The sequence below is a fragment of the Cricetulus griseus genome, assembly GCF_003668045.3.
Source record: "Cricetulus griseus strain 17A/GY chromosome 1 unlocalized genomic scaffold, alternate assembly CriGri-PICRH-1.0 chr1_1, whole genome shotgun sequence".
Classification (NCBI taxonomy): Eukaryota; Metazoa; Chordata; class Mammalia; order Rodentia; family Cricetidae; genus Cricetulus; species Cricetulus griseus.
In genome coordinates this window covers 122,217,622-122,227,948 of record NW_023276807.1, presented here as the reverse complement: position 1 = coordinate 122,227,948, position 10,327 = coordinate 122,217,622, and the positions used below count along the sequence as shown (strand labels likewise).

Here is a 10,327-nt window from a genome sequence, read left to right as displayed (position 1 = left end):
TTCATGTGACCCTATATTTAACTTGGAAAATAATTTAGAATTTAAAGTGACGTAAAAGGAATTTAGAGATCCACCAGACAGCTAGGGGACTCGTAATTTAGCTGAGGGATAGCTAATCTCCTTAGTTCACAAAAGGCACTAATATACAAAGGTGTATCAGAATTACTAAGTACAGTCATTGTGCTGCTTGCTAGCATCTGAGGTCTAAGGGACTGATCACATGCCCTCACCTCAAAAACAAAACAAAAAACTACTTTCCGTTTAATGATGGAGACAGATTAACAATTATTGATAATTTTAAAAACTCATGAAATGTTTTAAATTTTAAAAACTTATGAAATGAAATAGCATGCTACATAACCACATTCCACCTGGGGTTCTGAGGAAGACTTAGATGACCAGCTGAGGAAGCTGTTGCTAAGTTAAACGTTAACAAGACAAAGAGGAAATGAAGACATTTTAATAATAGTGAAACCACCGGCTCTTCTGGGCATGAAGCCTCAGGCTTCAAAGTAATACTATTGATCATTTTTTTGTTTTGTTTTTTTTCTTGAACTTGCAGTGTCTACTTACAGGAGCAGAAATGAGCAGGACAAGGTCTTTGCAAAGTCAAGGCAGCATCAGTGGCTGCAAGCCTTTTCAGAACCTAGGAAGGAAAGGTCATTGCTTGTGCTGCCAGGGAGCTCAAAGCCAAACGAGCTGGCTAATATTCATGTAGGAGTGTAAATCGAAATGTGCGGCTAGTTTTATGTCAACTTGACAGAACTAGAGTCATCAGAAAGGAGGGAGCCTCAAATGAAAAAAAAAAAAAAAAAAAAAAAGCCTCCATAAGATCAGGCTGTGGGCAAGCCTGTAGATATGAACCCGCAGGTTGAGAACTGCTGCTGTAGGCATTTCCTTAATCAGTGATTGATGGGGGAAGGCACAGCCCATTATGGGTGGTGCTGGATAGTAGAAGAAAGCAGGATAAGCAAGCCATGGTAAACAAGCCAGTAAGTAGCACCCCTCTATGGCCTCTGCCTCCAGCTTCCTGCTGTTTGAGTTCTTGCCCTGACTTCCTTCAGAGATGAACAGTGCTGTGGCAGTGTAAGCCAAATAAACACTTTCCTTCCCAAGTTGATTTTGGTCACGGTTTTTCATCAGAGTACCAGTAACCCTATCTAAGGCAGCATATAACAGCTTATTTTGTTTTAATTTTTATTTCTTTAGTCTATCATAATGGTAGGATAATGTATATGTGGAAAATAAAAGAGGTAACTTACTTAAGGCATATTTAGTTTGATATGCCTTTGGTATGGCCAGGTATCAAGGCATGAAAAAATGTGATGGAGCTCCTAGAATTCAGGGTGTATAAATCCACCCATTCCTGTGGTTTTAAATGCCACCTATGTTCGTCAGGATTCCTCAGGGAAGTAGATTCAATAAAGTGTGTGTGTGTGTGTGTGTGTGTGTGTGTGTGTGTGTGTGTGTGTGTGTGTGTGTGTACTGTAACATGTCATTTGAGATAATCTACCACCAGCTCATTGATCAGCTCATCCATTTACCTCTATGTGTCTATCCATGAGAGAAGAAGAGAGATATTTAGTATACCGATGTGGCTCACAAGATTTTAGAGGCTAAACAGTCTTGGAATCTGAATCAACAAGCCAGAAACCCAGGAGAGCCAGTGCTACATGTCCAGTCTATGAGAAAGAGAAGCCAAGTCCCATGTCTCAACTCAAGCAGTCATAAGCAGAGTGACTTTTCCATTTTTTTCAACTTTTTCCTCTATTCATCTTCTTGATAGGTGGGATAATGCCTGTGTGTATTGGGGAAGCAATTTGCGACACTCAGACTGGCAATTCAAACACCAAGGTTACCCAGAAGCATGCTCATGGACACATCCAGAACTGCTTAACCTAGACACCCTATGAGCCAATCATATTGACACATTAAGTACCACATTGCCATTCTTACTGACTCCCAGGTTATTCCTCCTGCTTAGAACAATCTTGTGTGCTGTAGATTCTTGCTGGTAACTTTAGTGTCAAATCAGCCTCTGCTAGCTTTGGATCTTAAAGCCTCCCAAAGGCTTTAAAGGATTCAGCCACACAATGTTACTCATGAGCAGTGGTGGAACCTTCAAGAGGTGGAGTCTAATGGGAGGTCTTATTATCTCTGTGAGTGTGCCTTGAAGGGAGAGTGTGGAACCCCAGACTTTGCTCTTTTGCTTCCTAGGTTCAAGATAGAAGATTTGGCCTTGCTATTGCTCCTGTGATGGGATCATGCTTTGCCACATACACAAAGCAGTGAGCTATACCATCATGGACTTGAACCTCCAAAACTGTGAATTAAGAAATATGTATCCAAAACCTTTTTTCTTTATAAGCTTATTACTTCATGCACGTGTTCAGAGAGAAAACACAGTTTCTTAAATTCACATATTTGACCACTGTTCCAATTATTCTCCCCAGAGGAGCCTGCTCCCTTCTCTCTAAAGTCCCCCTATCAGTCAGCAATCATGTAATCCCTCCTCATATTTCCACACCTGACCACTTGACAAGTCCTGTAGGTTCTACCTTCAAAACAGAAAAGGAACCTGGCATTTTCTTACCAATTTACAGCTACCACTTTCACACAAGCAACCATTGTCTTTTGATAGGTTTATCTAAATTTCCTCAGGACATGTTCTCATGTTTTGCCCATGTTCTACAATGTCTATGCTTGTTATATGCACCTCAAACCTTCCAAATAAGCTGGTTGACATATTCCTATAATCTCAGTGCTAAAGAGGCCAAAGCAGAAGGATTTGCACCTCTGAGGTTAGTCTGCATAGCAAGTTTCAGGCCAACCAGGGCAATGCAGTGAGACCCCAGCTAAAACAAAACAACACAAACCAAAACAAAAACAAACAAAAAATCCAGTAACCAAAAGCATCTCCTCCCCTTCAACAGAAGTAAAATGGTTCGTGGGATTTTCTGTGATCGGCCATTCTAATCTCATTTCATGTTGCTTCCCTGCTCATTCAGTTACTGGAGCCAGTCAGTCTCATTGCTTCTGGAACAAACCATACATCACCTTCCCTCATTTTTAAATGCTATTCCCATAGGATTAGAAGTGGGAGTTTTGATCAGGTCAGCGTACTAAGAGAGGGCATACAAAGGAAGGAATGAAAAATAGAAAGAAATCAATTTTAGCAAGCAGAGAAAAAGTACAGCAAAAAACCTGAAGATCAGAAAAAAAGAAGGGAAAAAGGAAGCAGGAGGGAGTTAGTAAACAAAAAGTTAAATGAAAACCAGTCAAAAGAAAAAGCACAGACAGTGGGCATGTATCTGTGAGTTATGTATTTGTGGATTGTACATCCACAGATTGAACAGAACACAAACCACAAAGTGTACAAGAAAATATTGAATAATATCTGAACATGTACACACTTCTTTTTCTCTCAGGACTCCCTAAACAATATAATAGAATAGCTATTTACATAGGTTCATTGTATTCAGTAACTGCAAGTATCCAGAGGTGTTGTAAAACATATGGTGTGTATAAGCAAAGTTCAAATACTACACCATTTTATATTAGAGACTTCAGCATCCATGAATTTTGGTATCCAAAGGAGTCCTAGAACCAGTTCCCTATGAAACTTTGAAACAGAATGTTTAGCAGTGTCAAATGCAGCAACAAGGTTAAAAATAACACTTAAAAGTGTCCATAGATACCTCTCAGTTGTTTAAAAGTGTAGACAATCTTACACCATATACCCTAAATCCAGATAACTGAAGCGTTTCATCTAAATATCCAGGAAAGAAATATATTTTAATATGGAAAAGAATTCTCTGGGGTCCCACGCGGAGTCAACATGAGGACCGAGAAATGTTATTTCTGTTCCGGGCCGATCTACCCTGACCACGGCATGATGTTCGTCCGCAACGATTGCAAGGTGTTCCGATTCTGCAAATCCAAGTGTCATAAAAACTTCAAGAAGCGGAACCTACGCAAGGTCAGGACTAAAGCCTTCCGGAAGGCAGCTGGCAAGGAGCTCACGGTGGACAACTCGTTTGAATTTGAAAAACGTAGAAATGAACCTGTGAAATACCAGTGAGAGCTATGGAGTAAAACTATTGATGCAATGAAGAGAGTTGAAGAGATTAAACAGAAGCGCCAGGCTAAGTTTATAATGAACAGGTTGAAGAAAAACAAAGAGCTGCAGAAGGTTCAGGACATCAAAGAAGTCAAGCAGAACATCCACCTTATCCGGGCTCCTCTTGCAGGCAAAGGAAAGCAGCTGGAGGAAAAAATGGTGCAGCAGTTACAGGGGGATGTGCACATGGAGGATGCTTCCTAATGGAGCCGCCTGCAACCAGCCCTGGGCACACTGGAAACTAGTGTAAACTGTTGATCCCTAAGTTATTGGTTTCATAAGGTCCCTCAGACAAAGGGGATGCACATGTTTCCCTCTTACATTGCAGCCTGTAAAAGCATCCATCATGGGAGTTAGAGCTCAGCTCAATGTTCTGCTTCACTGTGTTATGCTCAGAAAACATGAACGTTTGTGTGTAGATGAAGGCATGAACTCTGGGCATAACATGGTTGAGCCATTGCTTAATGGCACCAGGTGACATTACTGTACTGACTGTCTTGCTAGTGTGAAATTTGTAATGATGTAATACTTTCCTTGTACTAGAATTGCCTATTTATTAGGGTTATTGAAGCAGAGGTCCCAGCAAGGAACTAACCATTCTCATGACAACCTTGGTCTCTTGTTTTGGTTTAGTCTGTTCAGTAGCTCCTTAGAGTTGCATACTGGCTGTATACAATGCTACAATGCAGCTGAATTAGTCTGTTCAGTAGCTCCTTAGAGTTGCATACTGGCTGTATACAATGCTACAATGCAGCTGAATTAGTCTGTTCAGTAGCTCCTTAGAGTTGCATACGGGCTGTATACAATGCAGCTGAATTAGTCTGTTCAGTAGCTCCTTAGAGTTGCATACGGGCTGTATACAATGCAGCTGAATTATGCTGGGCTGTTTGTCCTGCTTCAGCCATTCAAATAGGCAGCTTGTGGATGTTGGGGGATGGGACAGGTTGAATAAACTTTGCCTAAATGGTATCTTATTACAGCTTTGGAGAACACTTAATTCCAAGTTGTGTCTTCTGGCCCAACAACTCCCTGCCCCCCATTCTCTCCAGCCCAGCAATGGTCTAGAAGCAGAAGAATCTTGGTGCCTTTTAAATTTTTTTTATGTGATTTTCTTTTTTGGATTTTTGAGACAATGTCTCTCTATTATGTAGCTCTGGCCGTCCCGGAACTCGCTCTGTAGGCCAGGATGCCTTGATTCCCCTGCCTCTGTCTCCTGAGTACTGGTATTAAAGGTGTGTGCCATCACACCCAGCATTTTTGATTTTCTTTAAAACAAACAAAACTCTTTGTTTTTGGAAAATAGAATTTATGGGTAGAGTGTTGACTATTATTTGTACATAAAGAAAACCATTTCTAAAGTAAAAAAAAAAAGAATTTTCTAAGTTTAAATTGAATAGTTTACAAATGTCCTGCTAAATCTGACTCCATTAAAATGAAAATTACTCTTTATTAAAAAGATACTCAAGAAAAATAAAAGTTGGAAAGTATAAATAATAAATTTGACAACAGGAGAAAGTTTTATATTAAAAAGTTACAATAAGAAAGATCAAGATTCTGACATAAAATTAGAACTATAAGCAGGCAACAATGGATCTAGTTGACTAACAAATGAAAAGAGTGATAAGGTCATAATACTGTTTTCTCCCATTAATTAGAAGAATTTTAAAAATACAGTTATGGTAACTGAATTGTTAGATAAGATTACATATGTTCTGTCAATATGCCTAAGCAACTATAAACCATTTTAGAAAGTAATTAAAATATGAGTTTGCAATAGCCAAAAAGTGGAACCCATCCAAACATCTATCAGTAGATGAACAGATAGACAAAACTGGCATTTTACACACAGCATCTTCTGAGTTATTATTGAGCTTTTAAAATGAATGGAATACTGATGCGTGCTATAACATGGATGATCTTAACATTATAATAAAGGAGATAATCCCAACACAAAAGAACAAATACTGTATTATTCTGCCTGAATAAGGTATCCAAAACAGTCAAATTTGTACAGGAAGAAGGTAGAGTGCTGGCTTTCAAAGTTCAGGAGAGGGAGGAATGGGTTGTACTTGTTAGGTGGGCCAGACTTCAGTGTCAGATGATGAACATTTTCTACAGTGGTGATGGTTGTGCAGCACTGTGAATATACCTATATGAATGTATTTAATTATAGACTTCAACAGAGTTAAAATGACAGTGTTACATGATGTGGATTTTATTATGCCAGAATAAAAAAAATATTGACAACCAATAAGATCTTGAAAATGACCCAGAAATTCTACTCTTAGGAACATTCTTGTAAAAATGAACCAGAATTTAAGCAAAGATTTTTATCAAAGATATTATATGTTATTGCAAAACAACTCTTGCAAGCAAAATAAATGGACAAATAATTGTGGAATATTCCCAGTAAACTGGCAGCCACAGGACAGCAGGGACCTTGTCTCTTCTTGCTCTGCATTTTATCTCCACCTCCTTCCTCTGGTTGGAACCCAGAAAACACTCAATGGACATTGTTGAACTAATTAACATGATGAAGAGATGGGTACAAGGATACTTTAAAGGACTTTAATGACATAGGAAAACAGTTTGATAACAGTAAGTGAAAAATGCAGGCTAAAACTTGCATGTCATTTCACTTCAACTATGCAAAACAAGGGTTCTCGTTAAGCAAATTAATGAATCCTCTATTGTTCAAGCCAATCTTGAGCTATGGCTTATTACATCTGAGAGCTTCCTAGCTAATCCTTCCACCCACACAAGAACTCCACTCATAAAGAGCTCTCCATGCTTTCCCAAAGCTTATTAAAGACAAAAGCAGAAAGTTTAAAACAAACACAGAGAGTGGGGAACTTTAATAAAAATTACCTGACAGCAAAGGGGAAAAGTAGGAAAGTTATTTAACTGATGCACAAAACAGCCATAGCACCATGAAGCACAGCTGCGTGAAGCAGTTTAGTGGAGGATCTGACAGCTTTACAGTGAGTAACCTTTTAAGCTATTCTCATAATGATAGATATTTGCAATAATGATTCTGCATCACCCATAGAAAGTTCAACTTATGTGACGTATTGTGTTTGAGAAGATCCTTATGTAACATAGTTCACAAGGATTTTCAGTAAAATATTAAAAATATTTCACATTAAACAAGGCAAGCTCAAGTTCTGGTATCTTGGCTCAACTGGAGCTCCTCTTTTTCCAATTTGATAAAGCAAATGAAAAAAAAAGACTATTTTGTTTGTCAATCTAAAAGGCTTGAATTTATGTTTGAAATTGGGTTTTTCTACACTTTGGGATGCATGGTAGATGCCGTGGGACACATAATGGATGTCCTGGGATACATAGTGGATGTCCTGGGATGCATGGTGGATGCTCTGGGATGCATGGTGGATGTCCTGGGATGCATGGTGGATGTCCTGGGATGCATGGTGGATGTCCTGGGATGCATGGTGGATGTCCTGGGATGCATGGTGGATGTCCTGGGATGCATGGTGGATGTCCTGGGATGCATGGTGGATGTCCTGGGATACATGGTGGATGTCCTGGGATGCATGGTGGATGCTCTGGGATGCATGGTGGATGCCCTGGGATGGAGCAGAAGGCTTACTTGACATGCATATCCCTCCTCTCTTCCTTCAAAACTTTGATGAACCTGAAATGGCATGTAGGGACTACTGTTGTCAACAGATGCCAAAGTGTCTGGAAAGGGATGGTCTAGATGTTCTGAAACAGTGAAACTGAACTAATTAGACTTCATTTAGGAATTGCTAAAATGTGCTGTGTTTTCTAATCCTCAAGTTCAGGACATAGTGATGCTTGCCACTCTACCCATGAAGAGGTTCACAGAAAATATTAGCCTACCCAAAATAACCACCAGATTCTTAAAGAAGGTGAGGATGGTGTCAGTTCTGACTCTACCAGGATTTTGTGAGCATGTGTTCAATTTTAAATTCTGCTCTGATATTAATAAATTCCAGAACAAAATTGGAATTAACAATTCTACCTCAGGTTTATATTCAATATTGATTAAAAAATAACAAAGTATATGCCATTAGTGGTAGCTTATATCAGCATGACATACCATTAGTGCGGGGTGCTTTGACACCAACTCTCTTTGGCTAGTTGAGGTTGAATGTGACACCTTGATGGAGTATGGATCATTTGTAAGACACTTAGAAGATCATTAAGAAAAATTAAAATGCACATTCGTGACTTTGTGTTGTCCCAACCAAATATCTGACAAGAAGCACTTAGGGAGAAGGGGCTTATTTTGACTCAGAGTTTGAGGATAAAGTCTATCGTGGTAGGGAAGGCATGGAAAGCAGGAGAAGCTTGTGGCCGGCAGAAGGAGCATGGGCTACTTGCTTCCATGTCATCAGAAAGAAAAACAGAAGGGAGTGCTGGTGCCTATATCAAGGCTTTTCCAGAGAGGAATTACAAAGGAAGGGAGACATACTGAACCTGACTGGCTATCTCATAGGCTAGGGTGGTAGACTGAACCTCTAGCCCTCTAGGAACTCCTAGAAATATACTATTATATACTACATATGGTGCCTCAAATATCTATTCATTGTTCAAAACCCAGTTCACACAAGGCCTCTTCCCAGAAGCCTTTTCGTGATCACCCAGACAGAATTAGTCATCCTTCATCCTGTGATCTTACAAATTGCTATTACCACATTTATCATGCTCATTTGTATATCTACTTCTCCAAGCAGACTATAAATGAGTCAAAGGCAAGACCTGTATCTGGGTGGCAAGAGACTCATTTTGAACTTGGGACTGTGAGAGAGCAGGAGTGTTAGAATACAGTGGTAACTTGGATATGGGACATGATTACTTCATTCATTCATTCAACTTAGCATCAAGCTTATTATAAGAGAGTATGTAGATGATATTTAATTAGAGAAAGAGGAAATCCAAGGCAAGGAGCCAGTATGGAATTGAGATCGGTTGAGCAGGCTATATCAAAATTACCTACAAACCTCCCTTCTGGGTAGCCTTGCAAATCACACCCTCTGATATGGGTCTAGAGGGGAAGAGCTGGGTCCAGTCTATAGATAAAGGAGAACCTTCAGCCAATGGAAACCTGGGGAAAGTCAACTACACAATGGGTAGGACCTGGTGAACAATCAAACTGAGACCCCTTGAAAGCAGGGGAGAGTGTCATTATAGTTACTAAAGGACTAGAATGCTAACTAAGCATTAAGCATATCCATTCTTCCACGGGCTGACTCTCAACATATTAAGATGTTTTATTTTAAAATCCATTCTTTAATGTTGTAAGTAGTGAAAATGTATTATTGGCATTAATTTTATTGTCATTTTTTGTATTGTGCAGTAGCAATATCAAATATAAATTCCAGAACATTTTATTCCTGTCTAGAACCACCAAAATCATACAACTCATTTCTCATGGCCTAACCCAGGAGGTGCCTCAAACTGATCAGAACTCATTAATACACGATAGACTTGGAGAAATCAGAGAAGGGTCATAAGATATGGGTTGACCTGAAGGACCTCAGGCAACTTCAAACTCTCTCAGGGATCAAGGACCAACTGGGGACTCAGAAGGTCTATATGAACTGAAGCCTGGTAGATGCTGTACTGCCCCCACCCCACAAACCATGCCACCTCTCAACAAGGGGCAAAAAAGGCCCCTTCCTTCCATTAGTCAGTCTAACTGATGGCAGGTGATTGGGTGTCCCTGGAAGGCTTCAGAACATCCCCCAACAGAATATAACTGCTATTTAGACTGGGATTGTTGAGATGAGGGCCCCATCAGTAAATGCCACCAATAAATTATGTTATTTTACCTAAGGTGGGAATGACCACTGTTGTCACACTTTTGCCCAAAATACCATTGAGTATAGGCACAATGACCCCAATCCTCTTGTCCCTGAGCTTAGATCCCTGCCAGGGTGGAGGGAAACAGCAGTCTTTGGGTGATGGGTAGAAGAAGGGGGCAGGCAGAAGCCAGAATGGAAAGGGAGGAGGAACAGGTGGCCAGAAGCCTTCCTAGGGAGGAGATGGATTGCACTCTCAGCTGAAATGCCAAGCTCCAGTACATGTGCTGCTATCCCGTGGAACCTCTCTCACAGATTGAGACAGTATTATAAGAATTTCATGACAGCAGCTGCAGAGCATTAAGCCAGGCACACAGCCTTCTGCGTGTGGGGCCCTGGACAACTGCATTGGTTGGTTGAA

At 40.1% G+C, this 10,327-nt stretch overlaps 1 pseudogene; it reads left to right on the top strand.

Moving 5' to 3' along the window:
- The first annotated feature begins 3,821 nt into the window (after window positions 1-3,821).
- LOC100765767 lies at window positions 3,822-4,355 on the top strand (annotated as a pseudogene).
- The last annotated feature ends 5,972 nt before the right edge of the window (window positions 4,356-10,327 follow it).